The 27,819-nt window shown below is 47.0% G+C and overlaps 1 long non-coding RNA gene across 1 annotated transcript in view; it reads right to left on the bottom strand.

Moving 5' to 3' along the window:
* Positions 1 to 27,819, bottom strand: part of LOC141114535 (uncharacterized) — a 125,002-nt gene that overhangs the window by 95,831 nt on the left and 1,352 nt on the right. The gene's annotated exons all lie outside the window — the stretch shown is intronic.

Here is a 27,819-nt window from a genome sequence, read left to right as displayed (position 1 = left end):
AGCAGTGATTTTAATAATACTTAAAGTGAAACAATAAAAGTGAAATATTCCTTTAAGTTTTGTACCTGGGGGGTGTCTATAGTATGCCTGTAAAGTAGCGCATGTTTCCCATGTTTAGAACAGTCCCTGCACAAAATGACATTTCTAAAGGAAAAAAGTCATTTAAAACTACTTGCGGCTATAATGAATTGTCGGGTCTCGGCAATACAGATAAAAGTCATTGAAAAAAACGTAATGGGATTCCCCCACAGTCCATTACCAGGCCCTTTGGGTCTGGTATGAATAATAAGGGGAACTCCGAACCAAAATTAAAAAAAAAAAATGCGTGGGGGGTCCCCCCAAATTCCATACCAGGCCCTTCAGGTCTGGTATGGATATTAAGGGGAACCCCACGCCAAAATAAAAAAAAAAATGGTGTGGGGTTCCCCCTCAAAACCATACCAGGCCTGATTTGAGGGGGGAGCCCCGCGCCAAAATTAAAAAAAAAATGGAGTGGGGGTCCCACCAAAAATCTATACCAGACCCTTATCCAAGCACGCAACCTGGCAGGCCGCAGGAAAAGAAGGGGGATGAGAGAGCGCCCCCCTCCTGAACCGCACCAGGCCACATGCCCTCAACATGGGGAGGGTGCTTTGGGGTAGCCCCCCAAAGCACCTTGTCCCCATGTTGATGGGAACAAGGGCCTCATCCCCACAACCCTTGCCCGATGGTTGTGGGGTCTGCGGGCAGGGAGGTTATCAGACTCTGGAATCCCCCTTTAACAAGGGGACCCCCAGATCCCGGCTTCCCCCTGTGTGAAATGGTAACGGGGTACAAATGTACCCCTACCATTTCACAAAAAAAAGTTTAAGATGGTAAAAATGACATGACACGGCTTGGGGACAAGTCCTTTATTAACCACTTGCTTACTGGGCACTTAAACCCCCCTCCTATCCAGATCAATTTTCAGCTTTCAGTGCTCTCACACTTTGAATGACAATTACTCAGTCATGCAACACTGTACCCAAATGATTTTTTTGTCCTTTTTTTCATACAAATAGAGCTTTCTTTTGGTGGTATTTGATCACCTCTGGGTTTTTTAATTTTTGCGCTATAAATGAAAAAAGACCGAAAATTTTGAAAAAAAAGAATTTTTCTTAATTTCTGTGATAAAATTTTGCAAATTAGTAATTTTTCTTCATAAATTTTGGCCACAATTTATAATGCTACATATCTTTAGTAAAAATAACCAAAAATTAGTGGAAATTATTTGGTCTGTGTGAAAGTTTTAGAGTCTAGAAGCTATGGTGCAAATCATAAAAAATTATCACATCTGATGTACTGGTGGCCTATCTCACTTCTTGAGACCCTAACAAGCCAGGAAAGTACAAATGCCCCCTAAATAACCCCTTTTTGGAAAGTAGACATTTCAATGTATTTAGTTATAGGCATGGTGAGTTATTTGAAGTTGTAATTTTTTCCCACAATTCTTTGCAAAATTGAGATTTTTTTCATGTTTTTTTTCCCACAAAATTGTCATTGTAATAGCTTATTTTTCTCACATGGCATGTGTATACCACAAATGAAACCCCAAAATACATTCTGCTACTCCTCCTGAGTATAACGATACCACATGTGTGGGACTTTTTCACTGCCTGGCCACATACAGAGGCCCAACATGCAGATAGCAACACCAGGTGTTCTAGGAGCATAAATTACACATCACATTTCTCAACCACCTATTACCCTTTTGAAGGCCCTGGAGCACCAGGACAATGGAAACACCCATAAAATGACCCCATTTTGGAAAGCTAACACCCCGACGTATAATTTATGAGGCATAATGAGTCTTTTGAATGGTTCATTTTTTTCCAGAAGTTTTTGGAAAATGTGGAAAAAAAATGAAAACGCTTTTTTTTTTACACAAAGTTGTCCGTTTATAAGATATTTCCAACACATACCATTTAGATAGCAAAAATGACACCCCAAAATACATTCTGCTACTCCTCCTGAGTATTACGATACCACATGTGTGGGACTTTTTCACTGCCTGGCCACATACGGAAGCCCAACATGCAGGGAGCCCCATCAGGTGTTCTAGGAGCATAAATTACACATCACATTTCTCAACCACCTATTACACTTTTGAAGGCCCTGGAGCACCAGGACAATGGAAACACCCACAAAATGACCCCATTTTGGAAAGCTAACACCCCAACGTATAATTTATGAGGCATAATGAGTATTTTGAACGGTTAATTTTTTTCCAGAAGTTTTTGGAAAATGTGGAAAGAAAATGAAAACGCATTTTTTTTACACAAAGTTTGTCCGTTTGTAAGATATTTCCAACACATAGCATATAGATAGCAAAAATGACACCCAAAATACATTCTGCTACTCCTCCTGAGTATTACGATACCACATGTGTGGGACTTTTTCACTGCCTGGCCACATACAGAAGCCCAACATGCAGGGAGCCCCATCAGGTGTTCTAGGAGCATAAATTACACATCACGTTTCTCAACCACCTATTACACTTTTGACGGCCCTGGAGCATCAGGACAATGGAAACACCCACAAAATGACCCCATTTTGGAAAGCTAACACCCCAACGTATAATTTATGAGGCATAATGAGTCTTTTGAAAGGTTCATTTTTTTCTAGAAGTTTTTGGAAAATGTGGAAAAAAAATGAAACCTCATTTTTTTTACACAAAGTTGTCCGTTTATAAGATATTTCCAACACATAGCATTTAGACAGCAAAAATGACATCCCAAAATACATTCTGCTACTCCTCCTGAGTATTACGATACCACATGTGTGTGACTTTTTCACTGCCTGGCCACATACAGAAGCCCAACATGCAGGGAGCACCATCAGGTGTTCTAGGAGCATAAATTACACATCATGTTTCTCAACCACCTATTACATTTTTGAAGGCCCTGGAGCACCAGGACAATGGAAACACCCACAAAATGACCCCATTTTGAAAAGCTAACACCCCAACGTATAATCTATGAGGCATAATGAGTCTTTTGAATGGTTCATTTTTTTCCAGATGTTTTTGGAAAATGTGGGAAAAAATGAAACCGCATTTTTTTTACACAAAGTTGTCTTTTTTTATAAGATATCTCCAACACATAGCATTTAGATAGCAAAAATTACACCCCAAAATACATTCTGCTACTCCTCCTGAGTATGGCGATACCACATGTGTGAGACTTCTACACAGCCTGGCCACATACAGAGATCCAACATGCAAGGAACACGTCAGGTGTTCCAGGGACACATAACATGTACATACCAAGAATTACAGCTCAAAATACATTATGCTGAGCAAAGCGTAAACAAAAGATTACCTGTGGTTGTAGTAGCACAGTTGTACACAGGAGGATAGCACTGGTCCAGGCAGCAGGCAGGGACTTGGTCAGCAACGGCGAACACAATTGTCCAGGCAGCAGGCAGGGTTACTGTCCATGTAAAGTCCAGGGTCAGCGCAGGCAGAGATATTGTCAGCAGTGCCAAAAATATTGGTCCTGGTAGTAGGCAGGTCCATGTGGTGTGGTCAGAGTGACAGGCAGAGGCATGACGGCACTTTACATTTTTTTTGCCGTCGTTGGCCTGTTGGTTTGGGAGGTATTTTATCGGGAAAGTGGTGTTCAGAGAGTCGACTTTGAACATCTGATTGGATATTTTCTGGGGGGCCGTTCAGGAATATAAGGGCAGTGAAAACTTCCTCCTGGTAGCCAAGGAAGCGTTTGGGGTTTTGGGTGGAGTTACGATAAATTACATATGAATTGTATATGGCCAATTGAAAAAAATAAATTGCGACTTTTTTATACCAATGGTATGTCCGTCTTGTGGCAAGGTATGGTTCCAGCATTTGGTTATTGAAGTCGACTCCCCCCATAAACAAATTATAATCATAGATGCATTTAGGTTTTTGTATGGGGCCATTCCTTCTGGGGATTTCCACAAAGGTATCATTGTGGATTGAAGACAACATGTAGACATCTCTTTTGTCCCTCCACTTCACTGCCAAAATCTCGTTGTTTCGTAGACTTGCCATTTCTCCTTTTCTCAATTTCTTATTGACAAGACTTTGAGGAAAGCCCTTCCGTTTTTTTTTTTACGGTGCCACATGCTGGCGTCTTCTTCCGGTGAAGGTTGTGGAACAGGGGCAGAGAGGTGTAGAAGTTGTCTACATATAAATTGTAGCCTTTTTCCAGTAGGGGGTATATGAGGTCCCAAACAATTTTCCCGCTTGATCCCAAGTAGTCTGGGCAATTAGGGGGTTGCAGCTGGGTGTCCTTCCCTTCGTACACTTTGAAGGCATGCATGTACCCTGTGACTCAGTCATATAATTTGTATACCTTCACCCCATAGCGGGCCCTTTTACTGGGAATAAAATGTTTTATTCTAAGCCCGCCACTAAATTTAACAAGGGACTCATCCACACATATGTTTTGGTCTGGGGTAAACAGCTGGGGGAATACTTCAGAAAAATAAGTTAGCGGCTGAATTTTGAAAAGCCTGTCATAATTTGGGTCATTTCGGGGAGGGCACTGGGTATTGTCATTGAAATGAAGGAACCTCATTATCATGAGGTATCTGTTTCTGGGCATTACCTTGGAGAATACTGGCATGTGGTGGATGGGGTGGGTTGACCAATAGGACATCAAAGAGTTTTTTTTGGTGAGTCCCATACTAAATGTGAGGCCTAAAAAAACCTTCAGCTCCTCCACCGTTAGGTCTCTCCATTCGTAGGGACGGGCATAGTAGGACGTTGGATTATTTAAAATAAATTGCTGTGCATAAAGGTTGCACTGGGCCACAATATTTGATAGCATGTCTTTGGTAAAAATTAAATTTAAAAAATTTATTGGGGAAAAATTTTCCGTGTCCACCTGGACTCCTGGCTGGGCAGTGAAAGGGGGAATGTTGGCTTCTCCTGAATTAGGAGGAAGCCACAAGGGGTTCTGCAGGGCATAGGGAAGGCTGGCATGGGTCCTTGGCCTTTCTTGCTGAGGTACTGCGGCGCTGGTGGATGGTACTGCTGTGCTGGTGGATGGCACTGTGGTGCTGGTGGATGGCACTGCGGTGCTGGTGGATGCCACTGCCTCCTCACCAGAACGCCTTCGTTTGGCAGGCCGAATATCTTCCTCCTCTGAGTCACTCAGTGTTCCACTACTGAGGACTGGCTCATAATTTATGTCCGACTCAGAATCGGAGTCTGAAAGGGAATATGAAAAAGAGAGCTCCCCGTTGCTCTCGTCGGCCTGGGAAAGTATTTGGAAGGCCTCCTCTGCGGAAAAGCGTCTTTTGGACATGGTTGCTGGTGGTGATGCGACTACACAGGTGTGTGCTAAGCCTGCACTGATGGGCACTGATGAGGCGGCACTGATGAGCACAGATGGGCACTGAGGTGGCACAGAGGGGCACTGATGAGGTGGAATAGATGTGCACTGATGAGGTGGAACAGATGTGCACTGATGAGGCGGCACAGGTGGGCACTGATGAGGCGGCACAGGTGGGCACTGATGAGGCAGAACAGATGTGCACTGATGAGGTGGAACAGATGTGCACTAATGAGGTGGCACTGATGGGCACTGATTGACACAGGTGGGCACTGATTGGCACAGGTGGGCACTGATGAGGTGGCACAGATGTGCACTGATGAGGTGGAACAGATGTGCACTGAGGTGGAACAGATGTGTACTGATGAGGCGGAACAGATGGGCACTGATTGGCACAGATGGGCACTGATGAGGTGGCACAGGTGCTCACTAATGAGGTGGCACAGGTGGGCACTGATGAGGTGGCACAGGTGGGCACTGAGGCGGAACAGATGTGCACTGAGATGGCACAGATGTGCACTGATGAGGTGGCACATATGAGGTGGCACAGCTGGGCACAGATGAGGTGGCACAGATGGGGCGGCACAGATGGAGCAGCACAGATGGGCACTGATAAGGTGGCACAGATGGGCACTGATGAGGTGGCACAGATGTGCACTGATTGATTGCACAGATGTGCACTGAGGCAGCACAGATGGGCACTGATTGGCACAGGTGGGCACTGATGAGGTGGCACAGGTGGGCACTGATGAGGTGGCACAGGTGGGCACTGATGAGGTGGAACAGGTGGGCACTAATTGTGAAGATGTGCAAATGGACACTGATCACCGATGGCAGACAGGTGGGCACTGATTGGCACAGGTGGGCACCGATTGGCACAGGTGGGCACTGTACTGATAGAGCACTGCACTGATGGGGCACTGTACTGATGGGGCACTGTACTGATTGGCACTGTACTGATTGGGACTGTAAAAAGGTTTTTGGAAACTCACAGATCGCTGACAGATTCTCTCTCTCCTCATACGCTGTCTCTGTGTGAGGAGAGAGATTCGACAATGAGAGATGATCTCAATTGTTTACATCTGAGATCATTGCTCATTGGCCATCGTGATCGCGCTGTAAATGGCCGCTGTGATTGGCCATTTACAGCGATCTGTGATTGGCTGTGTCCAAGGGACACGGCCAACACAGAATTTCCCTGATGCGCGCTCGTGAGCGTGCACAGGGAGCGAGGAAAGGGGAGGCCGTCATATGACGGCCTCCCAGGAATTGACATCCGCGCTGTAGCCGTCATTCAGCTATGGCCGGATGTCAAGTGGTTAAAAAATAAAAAAATAAAAATGTCTCACAAAGTCTTCTTCTTCTCTTGCTCCGCCGATGGACCGAAAAAGGAAAAAAAAAGCCGCACCGACCCGCCTCCATGGGAAGCATCCACCGCATGACGCGTCCTCTCAGGTGACAGTTCTTTTATAACTGAGAGCGGGGCCACACGGTGATGTCGCCGGGTGACCCCGCCCCCCCTGACACACAGGGACATCCCTATGGCTTCCCTGTAGCGTCAGAGGGGACGTTATAAAAGAACTGTCACCTGAGAGGACGGTCATTACGGCGGGTGCCTCCCATGGAGGCGGATCGCTGACGGTGTGCGGGTTTGTTTTTTTTCGGTCCGTCAGCGGAGCAAGAGAAGAAGACTTTGTGGGATAGTTTTATTTTTTCATTTTTTAATAAAAGACTTGTCCCCAAGCCGTGTCATGTAATTTTTACCATGTTGACACTTTTTTTGTAAAATGGTAGGGGTACATTTGTACCCCGTTACCATTTCACACGGGGGGGAGGCCAGGATCTGGAGGTCCCCTTGTTAAAGGGGGCTTCCAGATTCCAATAAACCCCCTGCCCGCAGACCCCCACAACCATCGGGCAAGGGTTGTGGGGATGAGGTGCTTTCGGGGTCTACCCCCAAGCACCCTCCCCATGTTGAGGGCATGTGGCCTGGTACGGTTCAGGAGGGGGGGGTGATCTCTCGTCCCCCTCTCTTTTCCTGTGGCCTGCCAGGTTGTGTGCTTGGATAAGGGTCTGGGATGGATTTTTGGGGGGACCCCCACGCCATTTTTTTTTTTTCATTTTGGCGCGAGGTTCCCCTTAAAATCCATACCAGACCCAAAGGGCCTGGTAATGGACTGTGGGGGAATCCCATGCCGTTTTTTTCAATTAATTTTATGTGTATTGCCGAGACCCGACAATTTATTAGAGTCGCGAGTACTTTTAAATTACTTTTTTTCCTTTAGAAATGTCATTTTGTGCAGGGATACGGGAAACATGCGCCACTTTACAGGCATACTATAGACACCCCCCAGGTACGAAATTTAAAGGAATATTTCACTTTTATTGTTTCACTTTAAGCATTATTAAAATCACTGCTCCCAAAAAAACTGCCTTTTTTAAAACTTTTTTTTGCATTGATACATGTCCCCTGGGGCAGGACCCAGGTCCCAAAACACTTTTTATGACAATAACTTGCATATAAGCCTTTAAAATTAGCACTTTTGATTATTCATGTTCGTGTCCCATAGACTTTAACAGTGTTCACGTGTTCAAACAAATTTTTTGCCTGTTCGCATGTTCTGCTGCGAACCGAACCGGGGGGTGTTCGGCTCATCCCTACGGCTGAATCATTTGATCATTGAAATCCACCCCCCCATGTAGAGATTATAATCTTGGACACATGTTGGCTTTTCAATGGGACCTCATCTTCTTTGAACCTCAATTGTTGTGTCGTCATGGATGGTGGACATCACGTGCACGTCCCTTTTCTTTTATCCTTCCACCTCAAGGCCAGCACTTCATTCCATCTCAATGTTTTCACCCTTCGCAGCTTTTTGTTCACTAGAGATTGTGGGAAGCCCTTCCTATTCTTTCTGGAGGTTCCACAGGCCAGGGTTTTTGCGATGTATATATGTTTGAAAAGAGGCAGGCTGGTGTAGAAGTTGTCAAGGTATATGTGATATCCTTTGTTCAGAAGTGGGTATGCCAGGTCCCATACAGTCTTTCCAGTTGTGCCCATGTAGGCTGGGCACTCAGGGGGCTAGAGCAGGCAATCTCTTCCTTCATATATGCGGAACGCATACAGATATCCTGTGGCTCTCTCACAGAGCTTATAAAATTTTACTCCGTATCTGGCCCTTTTGCTAGGAATATATTGCTTTACTCCTAGCCGGCTTCAAAAGGGTACCAGGGACTCATCAACACATATATTCTGATCGGGGACATAGAGTTCTGCAAATTGTTGGGAAAAGAAATTCATAAGTGGGCGAATTTTATATAACTTGTCATAAATTGGATGATTGCGGGGAGGGCGTTGGGTATTGTCGCTAAAATAAAGAAAGCGCATTATCATCTCATATCGGGACCTGGACATTACGACAGAATAAATGGGCTTGTGGTGGATGGGGTTGGTGGACCAATAGGCATGTCCTTCTTTTTTTTGTAATCCCCATGTTTATGGTGAGGCCCATAAACAATTTGAACTCCTCCAAATTCAGATCTCTCCACTCAAACGGACGGGCATATGATGATTGAGGATTGTTGGCAATATACTGCTGGGCATATAAATTTGTCTGGTCCACAATAAATTGCAGCAAAGTGTCGGGCAAAAACAGATTAAAAAAATCAATCACTGTGAAATTTTGGGTGTTGGCCTGCACACCTGGCTGTGCTGTGAAAGGGGGAATAACTGGTGATCCCCAGTTGGAAGGCAGCCATGTTGGGTTGGCAAGACCATCTGGCATGTATGGAGAGGCCCTGGCTCTTGGGGGATGTGACACTCCAGTAGTTGGGGGATTTGAATTTCCTGTGCTGGTACTCAGGCGTGATGTGGCAGCACTGGTACTGGGCCTGGGCATTTGTTCCTGGGGGCCTATCGCCGGCGGCAGCGCTGGTACTGGGCATTTGTTCCTGGGGCCTATCACTGGTGGCAGCGCTGGTACTGGGCCTGGGAATTTGTTCTTGGGGCTATTGCTGGCGGCAGCGCTGGTACTGGGCCTGAGAATATATTCCTCGTTGCTGGCAGCTGCCTGGTTTCCAGAGTGCCGTGTCCTTTTAGGAGGGACCCATTCCTCCTTTGAATCATTTGCTGATTCACTATTCTCAATCGGTTCAAATGCCAAATTTGATTTGGAATCAGAATTGGAATCTGATGAGAACTCCCTGCTTCTCTCATCAGTCATGGAAAGGATCTGGAACACCTCCTCGCTAGTATAAAATCTTTTGGAAATGACGCTGATGGCTGTGTGACATGTGGCAGGTGACAGTCACTGATGGGCTGTGTGATGGGTGGCAGGTGACGTTTACTGTTAGGTAATGATGGTGTGACAGGCGATGGTCACTGATGGGTGACAGGCCACGGATGGTGACAGTCACTGACGGATGACAGGCCAGGTCACTGATGGGTGATGGCTGACGGTCACTGATGGGTTACGGGTGATGGCTGACGGTCACTGATGGGTGACAGGTGATGGGTGATAGGTGACAGGGCACGGTCAATGATGGGTGACAGGTGCACTGCTGACGGTCACTGATGGGTGATGGGTGACGATCGACGGTCACTGATGGGTGACAGGTGGCGGTCACTGATGGGTGACGGTGACAGGCGACGGTTACTGATGGGTGACGTGACAGTTGACGGCCACTGATGGGTGATGGCCACTGATGGGTGACGGTGACAGTTGACAGTCACTGATGGGAGGCGGTGACGGTAACTGATGGGTGCACCACTGACGGTCACTGATGGCAGTCTCTTATAGGACAGGTGGACTTTATGGGGTGACTGTTGGGTGACAGATGATAATGGGGGGGGGGGAATGAGACAAGTGTTGTGCTTGTGCAGTACAATACAGACACAGATCAGTAACTCACTGCTCCTGGTTCTTCTCTCCTGACACTGGTGTGTGAGGAGAGAAGAACTGCTAACAGCTCTGTGTTTACATTTAGTGATGGCTGTGAAAGGATAAAACAGAGAGGAGATAAGGGCGATCTGGTGGAGGTGGATAGCTGGTCAGAGGAATGATAGTGCTGAGGTTGCACTTCTGGTAGCATTTTGGTTAGAGGAGAAGCAACTCTTAAGATATAAAAAAGGAAAAGAAAGGCACCTCTAAGTGCAGTATGCAAAATTTAATAAAGTGTACAAAGGGTTAAAAGCACTTACAAGATTGTTGAGTGTTAAAAGACATGATAAAATCAGGAGTCCTCATCTGTGGCATGTGTCCATTCTCGGGATGGTGGTAGAGAGAAGTGTAGAGCCGTCCAGCAGCTGTAAAGCGTTCTCACATGTGTTGTAGAGAGGAGGCAGCAGGGAAGCCTGTATTCACTACGGGACACACGAGGCTGATGATGTCAGTGTAGAGAAGGGGGCGGTAATGCGTTTCGGAGCATGTGCGGCTCCTTCGTTAGACCTACGCCCATACTCCTTAAGCTGGCTTATGAATGGTGAGGGGGAGGAGTAAGGGGAGGAGTATGGGCAGATGTTGAATACACAATGATAAGGGAAGTGACAGATGTATTACGAGGACGGCCAAGATGACCGTGCACCCGCAAATTGGATCATTAACGTCAGTGCTATATACAATGAAGTCCTGAAGGAATTTGACACAGGGGTACTGGGCACAGATGGTAGTGGTTAAATTAACAATAATAAATAAATATACAAACGTAAGGTTGACATTGAATCAGTATACAGGTGTGTTACATGGTCGGCCGGGTGTCTACATGCATGTGTTACAAAGGCGGCCAGGCGTTTGCACACATGCAAATAGGGTCGTAAGTCTAATGTTGAGTTGGCAATGAATAAATATACAGCCGTGTTACAAGGGCGGCCAGGCATGTGTTACGAGGCGGCCAGGCATCTATGTGCACGTGTTACAAAGGCAGCCGGGCGTTTGTACACATGCAAATAAGGTCGTAAGTCTAATGTTGAATTAACAATGAATAAATATGCAGCCGCGTTACAGGGGAGGCCAGGTGTCTGTACACATGCAAATGAAGTAATAAATCTGTTGAAAGGGGATTTAAAAAAAACGAATAAGCGACAGTATATAGTGGATGTTGTGTGAATTGTACTGATTATGTCTGTAACAATGATAAAACAATGCTGAATATTACTTGACTATGAATAAGTGTATATGTGCGTTACAAGAGCGGCCGGGCGTCTATACACTAAAGACAGGTAGAGGAAAATAGTGGATGCTTATACAAGTTGTACGAATTGTGCAGATTATGCCTGTAGCAATAATCTCACGGTGAGAGGTATTACTCAACTGTGTATTAGTATATAGAAGTGTTACAGGGGCGGCTGGGCGTCTATAAACTACAGAAGGGTAATAGGAGGTGGTGAATGGTTATGCAAATAGTATAGATTATGCCTGTAGCAATACTCTGACGATAATAGATGATAATAGATAATAATAGACTAAATAATTATGCGGGTGAGTTACAGGGGCGGCCGGGCATTTACACACCCGCAAATAAGGTCACAAATCTACTATAAAGAATTTACTTATAGTAATAGGTAATAAAATGTAATGGATGCTCTACAAATAGTACAGATTGTGCCTATAGTTGTCGATAATAGATCATATTTGATTGAGACAGATGGCAGATATGTACCTGTATAACAGGCAAACACCATGACGTATGGATATGATAATAAGAAGGAATGAATGATAAATGAACTACTAAATGTAGTAGATCATATAACTTACTGTAGTAGATCATATAACTTACACAAGATAAAATTAGGAGGTTGGAGGTGGATAGTATACTAGTAGTGGATAACAAATAGACACCATGATATCACAATCTGTATTTTAAATGTAGTATTTTTTAGAGTAAGGTGCTAATTTCCAATTCTTCATTAATATCTCCAGGCGAAAGTACGCCAAGAGCGTATATCCAACAAGTCTCCCATTGGCAGAGACGTTTAAATCTCTCTGCCGCAGAGAGAGTGGCTGGTATGGATTCGATGATCCATACTTTTAGGCCTACGGTGGATTTAGGATGATGTTGGGTGAAATGTCGTGGGAGGCAATGGTGGTCTTTACCGGCCTTGATGAATCAGCGGTGCTCTCCAAAAAGCTGGCGTAGGGGGCGTATGGTTCGACCTACATAGTAGAGGCCGCAGGGGCAGGTCAGGCAGTATACAACATGATCTGTAGAACAGGATTGCGAAATTTTGTATGTTTTATCTTTAATCGTGAATGTTTTTTGACCATGTTGTACAAAACTGCATGTAAGGCAAAGGGGTTTGCGGCATTGATACATCCCAATCATAAAAAAAAGTTGGAGTGAAGATGACATATTTGTTTTCTTTTTGAGTTTGCTTGGGGCAATCTTTCCCTTAATGCTAGGTGCTTTCCTATATGAAAATTTGGGTTTATTTGGTATACTGTCTTTGAGATGGGGATCCTGCAGTAGTAGGGATCCATCTGTGCCCTGTACCCGTGTCAAAATCCTTCAGGACTTCACTGTATATAGCACTGACGTTAATGATTCAATTGTTGTCTTGGCCGTCCTCGTAATACATCTGTCACTTCCCTTATCATTGTGTATTCAACATCTGCCCATACTCCTCCCCTTACTCCTCCCCCTCACCATTTCATGAGTCACATGGCCAGGCTGTAGAGATCTCCCGTCAAGAGCCTCAATGGCAAGTGGAGTGTCACGCAGCTGCAGCAGAATCGAGTGCTTCGATACAAAGGCAACATCAATAAAAAGGCCTGCAGCCCCAGAGTCAATTAGAGTCTGTATCTCGATGGACGACTCAGCCCAAGAAAGGGTGACTGAAACCAGAGGCTTATCCTTCTGGATAACTGGGGACGAAACAACTCCACCTAAGGTCTGTCCGTGACAGGACCTCAAGGTTCGGGCGTTCCCTGGACTAGTAGGACAAGACTTCAAAAAGTGACCTGTCTGGCCACAATAAAGGCACAATCTCTCCCTCCTCCTAAAGGTTCTTTTATCCGCAGAGAGACGCACGAAGCCCAAGTGCATGGGTTCATGTTCACTGACTGATTCGGTACCAGGAGGCATGGGAGGTGAGGGAGGCATGGGTGGGACTGCAAAGCTCGGAGGCAAATGTACAGGAGGCTTCCGCAAGCGCTCCTTAAAAGAGAGTCTTTCTCTGAGTCTGGAGTCAATGAGGATGGCAAATGTGATCAACTTCTCCGGCTTAGTGGGTATATCTCGGGCTGCTATCTCATTCTTGATGGTATCTGAGAGACCATGAGAAAAAGCAGCCACGAGGGCCTCATTCTTCCAAGCAACCTCTGCTGCCAGAGTACGGAATTCAATGGCGTAGTCAGCAACAGTTTTCGTACTGTTTGATGGATATGAGGCACTTGGCAGCAGAAGTGGAGCATGCGGGAACATCAAATACCCTTTTAAAGGAGGTCACAAACTCAGGGTAACTCAAGACAACAGGTTTTTGCATCTCCCATAGAGGGTTTGCCTAGGCCAAGGCTCTCTCAGAAAGCTATCACGAAACCTACTTTGCTTCTGTCCATGGGAAACCCCTGGGGCAGCATCTCAAAGTATATCTCAACCTGGTTGAGAAACCCTCTGATGGAACTGGATCACCCCCAAATCGCTGGGGATGCAGAGCGGAACCAGACATACCTCTTATAGAGGTAATACTCGATGCGGGTGCCTGCACAGAGACTGGCACAGCAGCAGGAAAGGCCTGCAACTCAGGTTGTACCAGAGCAGCCACAGTGGGAGGTTCCAGGTGAGCCGTGTGACTCAGGAGTGTTTGTCTTGCTCATCCAATTATATTTTATATTTGGAAAAAATATTACCAACAAGTGGATTGACTGTATCTTCTGAATTCATGTCCTTCGCCTACTGTCAGAAACCATGAAATCAGACCGAAAAAAGTAAAAAGAACAAACTTAGTGAAAACATAGCCAAAGTTCAGTAACCTGAACGGATAGTCAGCCAAGCCAGAAGTCAGGGATACAAGTAGTGGAACAGCAAGCAGGATCTGGAGCCAGAAGGGATGTCAGCAAAGCCAGTCTTTTAACAGGAACACAGGAGATAGTTTCTTGTGATGTGACGAAGGCGAAGGCAGAGCTCCTCTGGACTGGATGGCTTAAGTAGGCAGGACTGACGAGCAGAATCATCAACAGCTGAGTAACTGTAGAGAGAGATGGGAGCTGGCAATTAGCCGACAGCTGAGCGGCCAGCTCAGGGAAGGAAGGACTGAGCCCAGCCCTGACACATCCACCATATCACCCTGCTGCCCGACCTCCATATATCACATCCAAGACAATGAAAAGTCATTTGCTTTGTTTTTGTTTATTGGGGGTATAACTTTGTTGGGGAAAAAGGGTATATGGGATGCCCATAGATCAAATTACTTTGCCATCATATTTATAGATTATAACTTCATTTGAGCCTGAAGAAATTATATGCATGTATAATATCTACAGTCTTTTCCCTGCATCACCATGCAGATTATTGCGCTCTTCCTCTGCGTAACTCCTGCAGACTATTGCTCCCAGGAACTCCTCATCAATGACCGTGTAAAGATGGGGACTTCACCCATGACCGTGTAAGGGTGAAGCTCCCAAGAATCCTTCCCTCCTGCACAAACTTATACTGTAGCACATTCATTTCTTGTCACATCTTCTTCTATATGCAAAAGATCCCACTCTGAATAGTCTCTAATGCTGACTCTGATTGGTTGCTGCTACTAGGCTAGAGGTCTGCAGTACCTCTCCCCGGAGGCCTAGCAGTTTAATAGCATGTGCTGAACAGTGGACTACTGTTCCCAGCTTGCCCAGCTTGCAAATTCTGCGCCCTCGGGCCGCATCGATTTGACACTATTCCCCACAGGCTCTCCTCTGATCCAGGACTTCTCATCAATGACCGCGTAATGATGAGGACTTCACCAATGACCGTGTAAAGGTGAAGTTCCCTCACAGACTTCCTGGCATGTCTCCACATTCAGCCCTCCATTGTGGTACACTCACCGACCTTTCTCTGTGCTGAGTCCATGATAGAGAACTTAACCGGACCATACGTTCCGATAGCTTCTCCTGCCCCTCTGCTCCAGGAATTCCTCATCAATGACCATGTAATGATGAAGACTTCACCAATGACCGTGTAAAGGTGAAGTTCCCTCACAGTTCTCCCGGGCCTCCTCCTGCGACTGGTGCACCCCCCCCCCCCCGATGGGGGAGCCCTCCTGCTGCTGTCTAGTACTCCATTCTTCACTTCTCCCAGCCGACAACTCCCCCCAGTGGCCTGTTACCTCAGCCTATATGGGAGGCCTCCCCCCTGACAATAACTGTTAGGGATTGGTCAGGGCTCCTCACATGAGCTGCCTGCCACTCCAGTTCCAGGCCCTGCTCCTCTTCCAGAACATTCTCACTTGAAGCAGGGGAGGCGCCTCAGAACTAAAGTACAGATGATCACACCCACTGCTACACTAACCACTCCCCTCCCCCAGATCAAAACAAACAGGCCTAGCCTAAAGGCTAGGCCTGCCTAAATTTACCTGTGCTGACAGTTTCCCTAGCAAAAAATCCTATGCTAGCACCTACCTATGGTAGAGGGTGCTACATAAGTTTACAAAGTAAGACATGGGCTCTTCTCACTATACTTGATGTATATTTACCATCTTGTAGGTTTTTATTACCAAAGTTTTAATAAATGCTTTTTAATTACTGCAGTTAGATGGCGCGTCCCTCTTTTCTGTGTGGCTCCTTCGGGAGGGTGGCCCACTAGACACAGACTCCAGCAATGCCTTTATCAGTCTCATACCCAAGCCCAACAAAGACCCCAGCATTGTGGCTAATTACAAGCCGATTTCTTTGATAAACACAGACTTGAAGTTGCTAGCCAAAATTTATGCTACAAGGTTAAATGGCTTTATCGCCCGCTACATCCATAAAGTCGGCTTCCTTCTGCACAGACAAGCATTTAACCAAATTCACTGGGCCGTCGATCATATTTCAATACTTAATTCCTTTTGGGATGGGGAGACTACGGAAAGGGATGTTGCTTTCTTTAGACATAAGGAAAGCATTCAACATTTTATTTTGGACTTACTTCAGAATTTTGTCTAGATTTCAGTTTGGTCCTAAATTCCTCTTGTGCCTACAGACAGGGCTGCTGTTAGGAATTACGGCGCCCCGTACAGCCTACCTGATGGGCCCCCACTTTCTATCCTAGCACAAACCTTCTCCCCCAAATCCCCACTGCTAGCACAAATCCCCCCTAATCCCTTCTAGCACACCTGCTCCTGGCACAAAATCCCCCATCTCTCCTCCCAGCACAAATCTTTTTACTTCAATCCCCCTCCTAGGACAAATTCCCACAAATCCCTCTTTCTAGCACAACCCCCTCTAAGTTACTCTTCCCAGGCCTAATTCTTCCTCCCTACCGAAATCCCCCCCCCAGCACAAGCATCCCCTCTCCTGGTTCAACCCTCCACCCCCTACCCCCCCCCACTCCCTCCTCCTAGCACATATCCCCCCTCCCTAAATCTCCATCACTTTTCCCAACACAGATAGCTGCCCGTCCCCCCTCCCCCAACTTACAGGAGGAAGCCACTAATAGCCAGCAGGAGCATAGCTGCCAACAGTCAATTTTCCCAGGAAATTCACGTGATTCAGTCCCTTGTCCTGGTCTGTCCGTGTCCTGGGAAAAATCACAGGAAATTGGCATTGTCCCGGCAAACCGTCACCGGCCAACCACCAGCCACAGCTCCCGGCTATGAAAACATGGCCGTGTGGGGATCTCTATGCGGCTATCAGGTCTCTTCCGTGTGTACAGTGGAGAGGGGAGTCTCTGCCCCGAGCAGCTAATCGGCTTCTCTCCTCTGTGTGCAAGCAGAGCAATTCGCTTGTACACTGCAGCCGATTAGCTGTCCGTGTCGAAGGCCCCTCTCCACTGTACACACGGAAAAGACCTTCTAGCCGCATGGAGATCCCGCAGGCACCACAGAGCTGCCGTCCACCCAATTCTCAGTGAGCTGACAGCCAAAGGTGCAGGTGGGATGCTGCAGGTGATCTGCTGGATGTTCTGTGTGTTGGGGGAGGAGGGTGCAGAGTGCTGTGTTGGAGGTGCACATCAAGTCCTGTACCATGTCTGCACCCTCTCACCCACCATGTCGGCACCCTCTCACCCACCATGTCTGCATCCTCTCCTGTACCATTCCACACCCTCTCTGACAGTCTCCTGTACCATCTCTGCACATTCTGACAGTCTCCTGTACATCTCTGCACACTCTCTGACAGTCTCTTGTACCATCTCCGCACACTCTGTGACAGTCTCCTGTACCATCTCCGCACCCTCTCTGTACGAGAATGCCCCACCCTAATTAAAATAAGACTCCACCTACATACAAAAAAGTGTCCCTATAAATTTTTTCAGAATGTTGCCAACAATGCTGTGTTCTGTCCTGTCAGAAGAGCATTCACCTACAGTATACAGGATCTTACTGTAGATCGCATTGCACTGCACACACACAGCACCCCCTATCTCCTCCAAGGGCTGCTCTTCTCCCAACAGCAGGAAATGTGGATAGGGGACGCTGTGTAAACAGTGCAATGCGATCTACAGTAACAGCGATCTGTGGTCTTATGTGCTGTATAGTGGAATGTTCTTCTGACAGGAAGGAGAGCACAATACAGCGGACCTTTTTCCCAGCTGTGAGTGTGGGCAGGGGAAGGAGCTCAGAGGCGGCCAGCCTCATCATCCCTCCGTGTCTCTCACCCAGCAGCTAAAAGCCGGCGGGAGGGAGAAGGGGAGAAACCTGGGTGAGAGGCAAGGAGAGCATTGTTCTCCACTGATCCTCCTGCTGTCCGAGCCCCCTGTGTGCCAGGACTCCCTACAGGAGGACCGGTAAATGCTCGTTGTTTGCTGATGACCTGTTCCTTTTTCTCACTTCCCCCCACACTTCCCTTCCATTGCTCATGGATCTATTAGCTTGCTTTTGGCACATCTCGAGTTAGGCGAAATTGGAAGCTCTTAACATTAATCTGGATGAGGATGCCTAACGGAGCCTAAAGCATAGCTATAGTTTTTCTCTGCAACCTAAATTACAATTACACAAATTTGTTTTCTAAACTGCTACAGGATGTGGAGGTGTGGTCGTCCATGGGCCATTTATCCTGGATGGGCAGAGTAGCTGCAGTTAAGATGATACTCTTTCCTAGAATTTTATATTTCTTTTATCCCCCCATGTTGATTCCTGCCCTGACATCTGGCGATTTCAAAGCCAGCTCTTGAAATTCATTTGGCAACCCTGGGGCCATAGACTGTCACTCTGCATGCTTTACAGGACACAAGAGGCTGGTGGGCTGGGTGTTTTTGACCTCATAAAAATACTATATGGCAGTGCAACTTATCCAACTGACTCAATTATACGCTAGGTCTTACAGACCAGATTAGAGGTGGTGGAGGCCCAAGTCCATACAGCGCAACCCATTAATCTCTTTATGTAGAGCCCCCCTCGGTACTCTGCCCTACCCTGTCCCAGTGGATCGCAGGGTCGCAGCAGTCACACTTGCGACCGGGCCCTGGCATTCCGCCACTGTCAGGGGCCCCAGCGGGGTTGCTAGTCCCATGACTCAGAGCGGAGAGCATCTCCCTCCTTCCTCTCTCGCACGGGATGGCATAGCCGATTTGCTCCTTCTCCCCCTCCTGTGTGTGCTTTGCGTGAAAGTCAAGTGTGAAGCTAACAAGCTCACACCTTCCACAGTACACATACAGGAGAGCGGTGGGGGAAGAAAGACCAGATTAGCTGTGTCATCCCATGCAAGAGAGGAGGGAGGTAGAGGGGACGTAAGGGGGAGCAGGGAGAACTGTCGGCTCTGAGCTGTATATGAGATACGCTCTCTGCTCAGAGCTGTGCTGAGGAGGCAAGTAGCACTGATGAGTACTGATTGGCTGCACCGATAGGCAGTGCTGATAGGAGGCATTGATGGGCACTGATAGATAAAACGGGGGGCGCTGCTGCTTCTAATTTTGACTGTCCTATCATCCTGGACCACAAACCTTCCTCACTGTGCTATATGTTTTCTCTTGCACCATTGGCATGGTTATATCTTCTTAGTCCTCTCCATAAAATGATCATAAATTTGTACTCAAAGTAGAACTATAGGCAACACTTTTGTTTTTCATTTTGGATAGAATAAGGGAAGGTTATAGCCCCTGTCAGTTTATTTTTTACCATCCCTGTCCCATTGCAGAAATTTCCCTTCACTTCTTGCCCCATAGCCAAACAGGAAGTGAGAGGAAATCTATGCAAATTAAGGGAATCCATTTACCCCCCAGGCCCTCAGAACTAGTGTCCCCACTCTAAAATTTCAGGGCGATTCTTAAACAGCAAGGGGTGTGGCCTTGACAGGAAGGGGTGGGTCATATTTAAATTAGGGTGTTACGAGTTTAGTCAGGCCTAGGGCAGCACAAAACCTAAATACACTACTGGATGTCGATCTATGCTCCAATAAAAATATTGAAACAGAAAAAAAATTGTCAGACCCCTCTGAAATAGGTGTTTTTCACCCTCGTGTGCATTCCAGTCCAGTAATAAAGAAATATTTAGATATTCTTGATTTGTGTGGAGTACCTATGAATGTCCCTGTTTTTTCTTTTCCCTTGTATTTTCATTGCATGCTGATAAATATAAATAATAATGTATTGTCTGTGTTTGCAGAGACTGATATACATATATATTTTTACAATTCATTTTATAGGGAAGTTAAAGTGGTTGTAAAGTCAGAAGGTTTTTTTATCTTAATGCATTCTATGCATCAGGATAAAAAGCGTTCTGTGTGCAGCAGCCCCACTCCAGTGGCCCCTAATAATTACCTGAGCCCCATTTCTCTCCAGCGATGTCCACAAGTTCTTTGACTGCCCGGGACTCTCCTCCTGATTGGCTGAGGCACAGCAGCGGTGCCATGGTGCCAAAAGTCAGTTAGCCAATCAGGAGAGAGAGGGGGCGGGGCCAAATCAGGGCTCCGTGTCTGAATGGACACAGGGAGCTGTGAATCCGCTCAGGTGCCCCCATAGCAAGCTACTTTCTAATACAGTTTTAACTATGCACCAACCATAACTACTTTTGCTTAGTTTCAGAATTGATCTTTGTTATCTTTTCTACAAGGTTAAAAAAACCTTTCATCTGACCATGTATCTCTTCTTCCTGATGGGGGGGTGGGGGCAGGTTACAGTGTGCCTATATGCTATAGTCTTGCTCCCGAGCTGCCCAGTCTGCATCTATTGCCCTGCCCCCTGATCACAGCATTTGATTGACAGCAGCAGGAGCCAATGGCTGCTGCTATCAATCTGCCCAATGAGGAAGGAGACAGTGGCCAGAGCTGCTGCCCTCGTGCATGTCGCTGGATCGGAACGGGCACAGGTAAGATTAAGGGGGGGCCGTGCAAATTGACAGCGCTTTGTAAGTACCTGTAATAAATAAAAAAATAAATAAAAAATCTATATATAGGGTGACATACACTTTAAGTCATATAAAGCCTGTACATTTTTAGATAGGTGAATTAGAACTGTGCAACTTTCCACAGGCTGAGAATAAATCTCATCTCATGGCGGAATTGACATTAACCACTTGCCGACCACCTAACTGTAAATATACCTTATTACTTTGATGTTAAATACCGGGGTTATGGCAGCAGCTAGCTGCCATAAACCGGGTATCTTTAGTTACAGTAGGCGATTGTCTTTCATATAAAAGTGGTCTCAGCGGGGGAGGGTCTCTGCTGAAAAAAAAAATATATATAATCATACCTCCCAATTTTTGAACTTCAGAATGAGGGACAATTGAGGGAGTAAGTGAGCTGCGACGCGCGTAGCGCCAAAATGTGGGAAGGGCCTAAGGGGTGTGGTTAAACAAAACCCAACTATCTCACCAATGCCTTCGGCTCTCCCCAATGCCCCTAGTTCTAAATAATGCCCCCCAGCTCTCTCACCAATGCCCCCCCAGCTCTCTTACCAATGCCCCCAGCTCTCTCACCAATGCCCCCCAGCTCTCTCACCAATGCCCCCAGCTCTCACTAATGCCCCCCAGCTCTCACTAATGCCCCTCAGCTCTCTCACTAATGCTCCCCAGCTCTCTCACCAATGCCTCCCTCCTCTCTTACTAATGCCCACCCCAGCTCTGTCACAAATTCCCACCCTCCTCTCTTACTAATGCCCCCCAGCTCTCTCACCAATTCCACCTTCTCTCTTACTAATGTCCCCCCCAGCTCTCTCACAAATTCCCCCCCTCCTCTCTTACTAATGCCCACCCCAGCTCTCTCACAAATTCCCACTCTCCACTCTTACTAATGCCCCCCAGGTCTCTCACCAATTCCACCTTCTCTCTTACTAATGTCCCCCCCCAGCTCTCTCACAAATTTCCCCTTCTTTCTTACTAATGCCCCTCAGCTCTCTCATCAATTTCCCCTTCTTTCACACTAATGCCCCCTCCCCCCAGCTCTCTCACCAATTTCCCCTTCTTTCATACTAATGCCCCCCCAGCTCTCTCACAAATTCCCTCCCTCCTCTCTTACTAATGCCCCCCCCCCAGCTCTCTCACTAATTCCACCTTCTCTCTTACTAATGTCCCCCCTAGCTCTCTCACCAATTTCCCCTTCCTTCTTACTAATGCCCCCCTAGCTCTCTCACCAATTCCCCCCTCCTCTCTTATTAATTCCCCCCACTTCTCTCAGCAATCTTCCCTTCTTTCTTACTAATGCCCCACCCCCAGCTCTCTCACCAATTCCCCCCTTCTCTCTTACTAATGCCCCCCAATTCTCTCACAAATTCTCACCCTCCTCTCTTAGTAATGCCCCCCCCCTCTCTCACCAATTCCACCTTCTCGCTTACTAATGCCCCCCCAGCTCTCTCACCAATTCCACCTTCTCTCTTACTAATGTCCCCCCCCCAGCTCTCTCACCAATTTCCCCTTCTTTCTTACTAATGCCCCCCCAGCTCTCTGACCAATTCCCCCCTCCTCTCTTACTAATGCCGCCCAATTCTCTCAGCAATCTCCCCTTCTTTTTTACTAATGCTCCCCCCAGCTCTCTGACCAGTTCCCCCCCCTCCTCTCTTACTAATGCCCAGCTCTCTCACAAATTCCCCCTGCTCTCTTACTAATGACCCCCCAGCTCTCTCACCAATCCCCCCTTCTTTTCTTTCTTACTAATGCCCCCCCAGCTCTCTCACCAATTCCACCTTCTCTCTTACTAATGCTCCCCCAGCTCTCCCCAATTTCCCCTTCTTTCTTACTAATGCCCCCCCCCAGCTCTCTCACCGATTCCCCCCTCCTCTCTTACCAATGACCCCCCAGCTCTCTCACCAATCCCCTTTCTTTCTTACTAATGCCCCCCAGCTCTCTCACAAATTTCCCCCTCCTCTCTTACTAATGCCCCCCCAGCTCTCTGACCAATTCCCCCCTCCTCTCTTACTAATGCCCCCCCCCCAGCTCTCTGACCAATTCCACCCCTCTCTTACTAACGCCCCCCCTAGCTCTCTGACCAATTCCACCCCTCTCTTACTAACGCCCCCCCCCCCAGCTCTCTGACCAATCCCCCCTCTCTTACTAATGCCCCCCCAGCTCTCTCCTCTACTGCCCCCCCAACTCTCAGAAATGCAGATTAATGTGACTCCCTGTGCTTTTTTAAGCACAGTGCTGCTGACAGCTCTGAGTGTCGGGACTGTAGTATGGAGCCGAGGAGGAGTTTCAAAGCACTTCACTCGACTCGATGCTACAGTCCTGACAGCCAGGGAAAGACACCTCCGGCATCCCTAATGTGAGGGCAGCAATGCGGGCAGTTGTGGCGCTGGGACCCAGGGCACCCACCAGCAAATGTGGGCCATGTCCCCCCTGAATGCCTGGTGCTAACACACAGAAGCATGTGGAGTGCTTCTGTGTGAGAAAGTTCAGTTCCTCTTACCTTTCAGGAGCACTGACAGTCAGAATCAGGGCAGTTGAGATGCGGCTGGGATCTAGGCCACTGGCAGATGGGATTGGGGCACTTGAGAGACGTGATGGGGACCGCTGAGAGGCCGGATCGGGAGCCGAAAGGGGGGCGGAGCTAAGAGGTGGCCTGCAAATTATGTCATTGGTTGCTGGGACGCCGGTGGTCCTAACAACCGCTGACTGCATTGAGGAGGGGGGGAAGAGCAGAGATTGCTGGCCAGATATTCTCCCAAAAATCCTCACTTGGTGCTGTGTGTGAGAACACACATTGCACCCATTGAGGATACCACTATGGAGTGGAGCCCAGGGCTAGAACTTGTTCCAGCCCTGGGTTCCGGGACTTCAGCTCTAATCCTCCATCTCTTCTTCCTCAGTTCTTCTCGTCCCGCATCTTCCTCCTGCTTCTTCTCCGTTCCGTCTGCATGATCCGCCTCAGTGGGAGTCTTCCACCGCGTGACGCTTCGGTTCTTCTGACACTTCTTATATAACGGAGGGTGGGGCCACCCGGTGACCCCGCCCTCCTCTGATGCACGGGGACTTTGGGGGGACTTCACTATGGCTTTCCCCATGTTGTCAGAGGGGGCGGGGTCACCTGTTTACGTAACCGTGTGACCCCGCCTCCCTCTGACAACACGGGAAAAGCCATAGGGTAGTCCCCGTAAAGTCCCCGTGCGTCAGAGCGTCAGAAGCGTCACAGGCGGAAGACTCCCACTGGGGCGGATCATACAGACGGAAGAAGAAGCCAGAGGAAGATGCGGGATGAGAAGAGCAGAGGAAGAAGAAGATTGAGAAGGAGAAGAAGAAGATTGAGGAAGAAGAAGAACACTGAAGAAAGACCAGAAGAAAGAAGATAGAAGAAGAGGCGGAAAGAAGATGAAATTAATAAAGGACCTGTCAAAAACTGTCTCTTGTGTTTTTTAACCTTTTTGACACTTTTTTGTGAAATGGTAGGGGTACCCCATTACCAATTCACACAGGGGGGCCGGGATCTGGGGGTCCCCTTGTTAAAGGGGGCTTCCAGATTCTGATAAGCCCCCCACCCACAGACCCCCACAACCACGGGCAAGGGTTGTGGGGATGAGGCCCCATCAATAACCCCAAAGCACCCTCCCAATGTTGAGGGCATGTGGCCTGGTACGGTTCGGGGGGGCGCTCTCTCATCCCCCCTCTTTTCTTGCGGCCTGCCAGGTTGCGTGCTCGGAAAAGGGTCTGGTATAGATTTTTGGGAGGACCCCATGCCATTTATTTTTAAATTTTGGCGCAGGGTTCCCCTTAAAATCCAGGTCTGGTATGAAGGGCCTGGTATGGAATTTAGGGGGACCCCCACACATTTTTTTTTTTTAAATTTTGATTCAGAGTTCCGCTGTGGGGAAATTCCAATGCCGTTTTTATCAATGAACTTTTATGTGTATTGTTGGACTGACAATTCATTATAGCCGCAAGTAGTTTTAAATTACTTTTTTTCCTTTAGAAATGACATTTTGCTGTCAGACTGTTCTAAATACGGGAAACATGCGCTTTACAGGCATACTATAGACACCCCCCAGGTACGAAATTTAAAGGAATATTACACTTTTATTGTTTCACTTTAAGCATTATTAAAATCACTGCTCCCGAAAATACTTCAGTTTTTAAAACTTTTTTTGCACTGATACATGTCCCCTGGGGCAGGACCCAGGTCCTCAAACACATTGCATATTAACCCTTAAAATTAGCACTTTTGATTTCTCCCATAGACAATTCACTATAGCTGACACCGCTATTACTTCATGACTTTTTTTTCCCTTTAGAAATGTAATTTTGCTTCCAAAAAAATGGCTGTTTTTAAAACTTTTTTTTGCATTGATACATGTCCCCTGGGGCAGGACCCAGGTCCCCAAACACTTTTTATGACAATGACTTGCATATTAACCCTTAATATTAGCACTTTTGATTTCTCCCATAGACAATTCACTATAGCTGACACCGCTATTGCTTCATGACTTTTTTTTCCCTTGAGAAATGTCATTTTGCTGTCAGACTATTCTAAACACGGGAAAAAAGTGCCACTTTACAGGCATACTATAGACACCCCCCCAATTATGAAATTTAAAGGAATATTTCACTTTTATTGTTTTACTTTAGGCTTTATTAAAATCACTGCTCCCGAAAAAACTGCAGTTTTTAAAACTTTTTTTGCACTGATACATGTCCCCTGGGGCAGGACCCAGGTCCTCAAACACTTTTTATGACAATAACTTGCATATAAGCCTTTAAAATGAGCACTTTTGATTATTCATGTTCGTGTCCCATAGACTTTAACGGTGTTCCCGTGTTCGAAGAAATGTTTTGCCTGCTTGCATGTTCTGGATGCAAACCGAACCAGGGGGTGTTCGGCTCATCCCTAGCAGATTGCAAGTGTTATGCCTTGTTCACACAGGCTGTCAGAACCTGGATCACCTTCTGGTGGCACTGTGGTTCCCAGAGCTGAATTTCAGGTGGCCCCCAGCGGGTGTCTGCCAGCTGCCAGCAGATCCCAGTAATTAGCTCCTGATTCTGGCTGCTGGAAAGGTATATAACCCCTACCATGACTTTCATCAGTGCTTCAGTGTCTTGCCTTTTAGCCATACATCTGCTTGCTGATTATTTTGTTCCGTATCCTGTTACCCTATCTCTGCTCCCCGTGTTCTCAATCTCAGTCCTGGTCATGCCTTGTTTATGTCAGCCTCCCTCCATTTATACATATTGTATTATAGTTAGATTGTTGGTTTGGTTTTGTTTTGTTTCGCTGTCACGTTTATTTTTCACTTTTGCTGTGTTTATGGTTTGTTGGCATTGGACAGGTGTGGGAGTTCACTGCTCCAAAGGCAATGATTAAGCACCATATATGGTGTGAAACGCTTTAGCTGTGCAATTGGTCTGTATCTACATATTATGCTTTGATTTCTACTTTTTACAAAATAAAGGTGAATATTTGGATTGCGGATATCCAGCATCAATTTTTGTTTCTATGGCATTGGACAGGTGTTGTGTGCATTAAAGTGGTCCTAAAGGCTCTAGGTTTTTTTTACCTTTGTGCATTGTATGCATGAAGGTAAAAAAAAATATCTTTCTCTGTGCAGCAGTCACCCCAGTCCTCCCTAATACTTACTTGAGCCCCATCTCGATCCAGCTATGTGCACGAGAACTTTGGCTCTCCAGGGACTCTCCCTCCTCATTGCCTGAGACAGAAGCGGGAGCCATTGGGTGATCCCATTGCAAGCCGCTTGCTCTGGGGGCACTTGGCAAGAGGGAGATGCCAAGAGCACCAGGGACCCGAGAAGAGGAGGATCAGGGATGCTCTATGCAAAACCACTGCACAGAGCAGGTAAGTATGACATGGTTGTTCTTTAAAAAAAAAAGCCTTTAAATATCACTTTAACCAGGCACTGCTAGGTGACAATGATAGGTGGCACTGATAGGCGTCACTGGTGGGCACTGATTGGCAGCACTGGTGGGCACTGATTGGCAGCACTGGTGGGTACTGATGATGATGATGATCAGTGCCCTGATTGTCAGGGCAGATGTCCCCTGTGTGCATTTGCCAATTTTCGGATCCCTTCTACTCACGCCCTGTCAGCCTGAGGGGAGGATTGCCGACAACCGGCAAATCCTGTTTACGTCCATGATCAGCTGTGATTGGACACAGCTCATCACCTATTAAGGATCCGCCGTGATTCACTCTTTAACCTGATCTGTGATCAGCCGTGTCTGAAGGATGCAGTGATCACAGATCGCTGCCGATGCGTGCCGCAGGGGGACCGCAGGCAGCACGAGCATGGCAGAACATCATATAACGGCCTCCCGGCAAAGTGCGGCCACGCTGTAGCGATCATTTGGCTATAGAGCAGTCGCAAAGGGGTTAATTAACTTTATTTTAATCATAGTCAGCTTGATTCCAGTTTTCAGAAGTGTTACCCACTGATCTGGTCATCCTTTTTGCACCCTACACGGGCGTATCAATGTATACCCCGTGCAAGGCTCGACTTTACCAAGTGTTTTGTTCATCCCTTAGCAGGCAGTCCCTTTAATGCCTATAGGAACACAGTGGCCACACGGACACAGCTGCTACTCCCAATTTGGCATCTACATGGGTACACAGCCCTGAATGCAGACAGTGTGCGTTCAGCGCCATGCACCTGCGCCTGCACATGGACATGCAGCATTTTTTTTCCAGCGCAGCACACTACAACGCACAGTAGTGATTACCTCAGTGCACTAACACGTAATGTGTAAGGTGGTAACACACTTGTAACTGTACCACAATGCAAAAGTGTGATTTGGCCCCAAGTCATTTGAAAAGTTAAACAGGCCAATTACTGCTTCATATCACAAATGAACTACGAGTACATCTTTTGTAGAGAACAGATACATTAGGCCTCTTGCACATGGGAGTAAAAATGCCAATTTTTTACTGATCCGAACACAGGTGCTTTGTTGTCTGTGGAACAAAGCACACAGCTTTGTAAAGATCAGTAATACAGCAAT

Source organism: Aquarana catesbeiana, linkage group LG12 (genome assembly GCF_042186555.1).
Source record: "Aquarana catesbeiana isolate 2022-GZ linkage group LG12, ASM4218655v1, whole genome shotgun sequence".
In the NCBI taxonomy this organism is placed as follows: Eukaryota; Metazoa; Chordata; class Amphibia; order Anura; family Ranidae; genus Aquarana; species Aquarana catesbeiana.
This window is presented reverse-complemented; position numbering and strand designations above follow the sequence as displayed.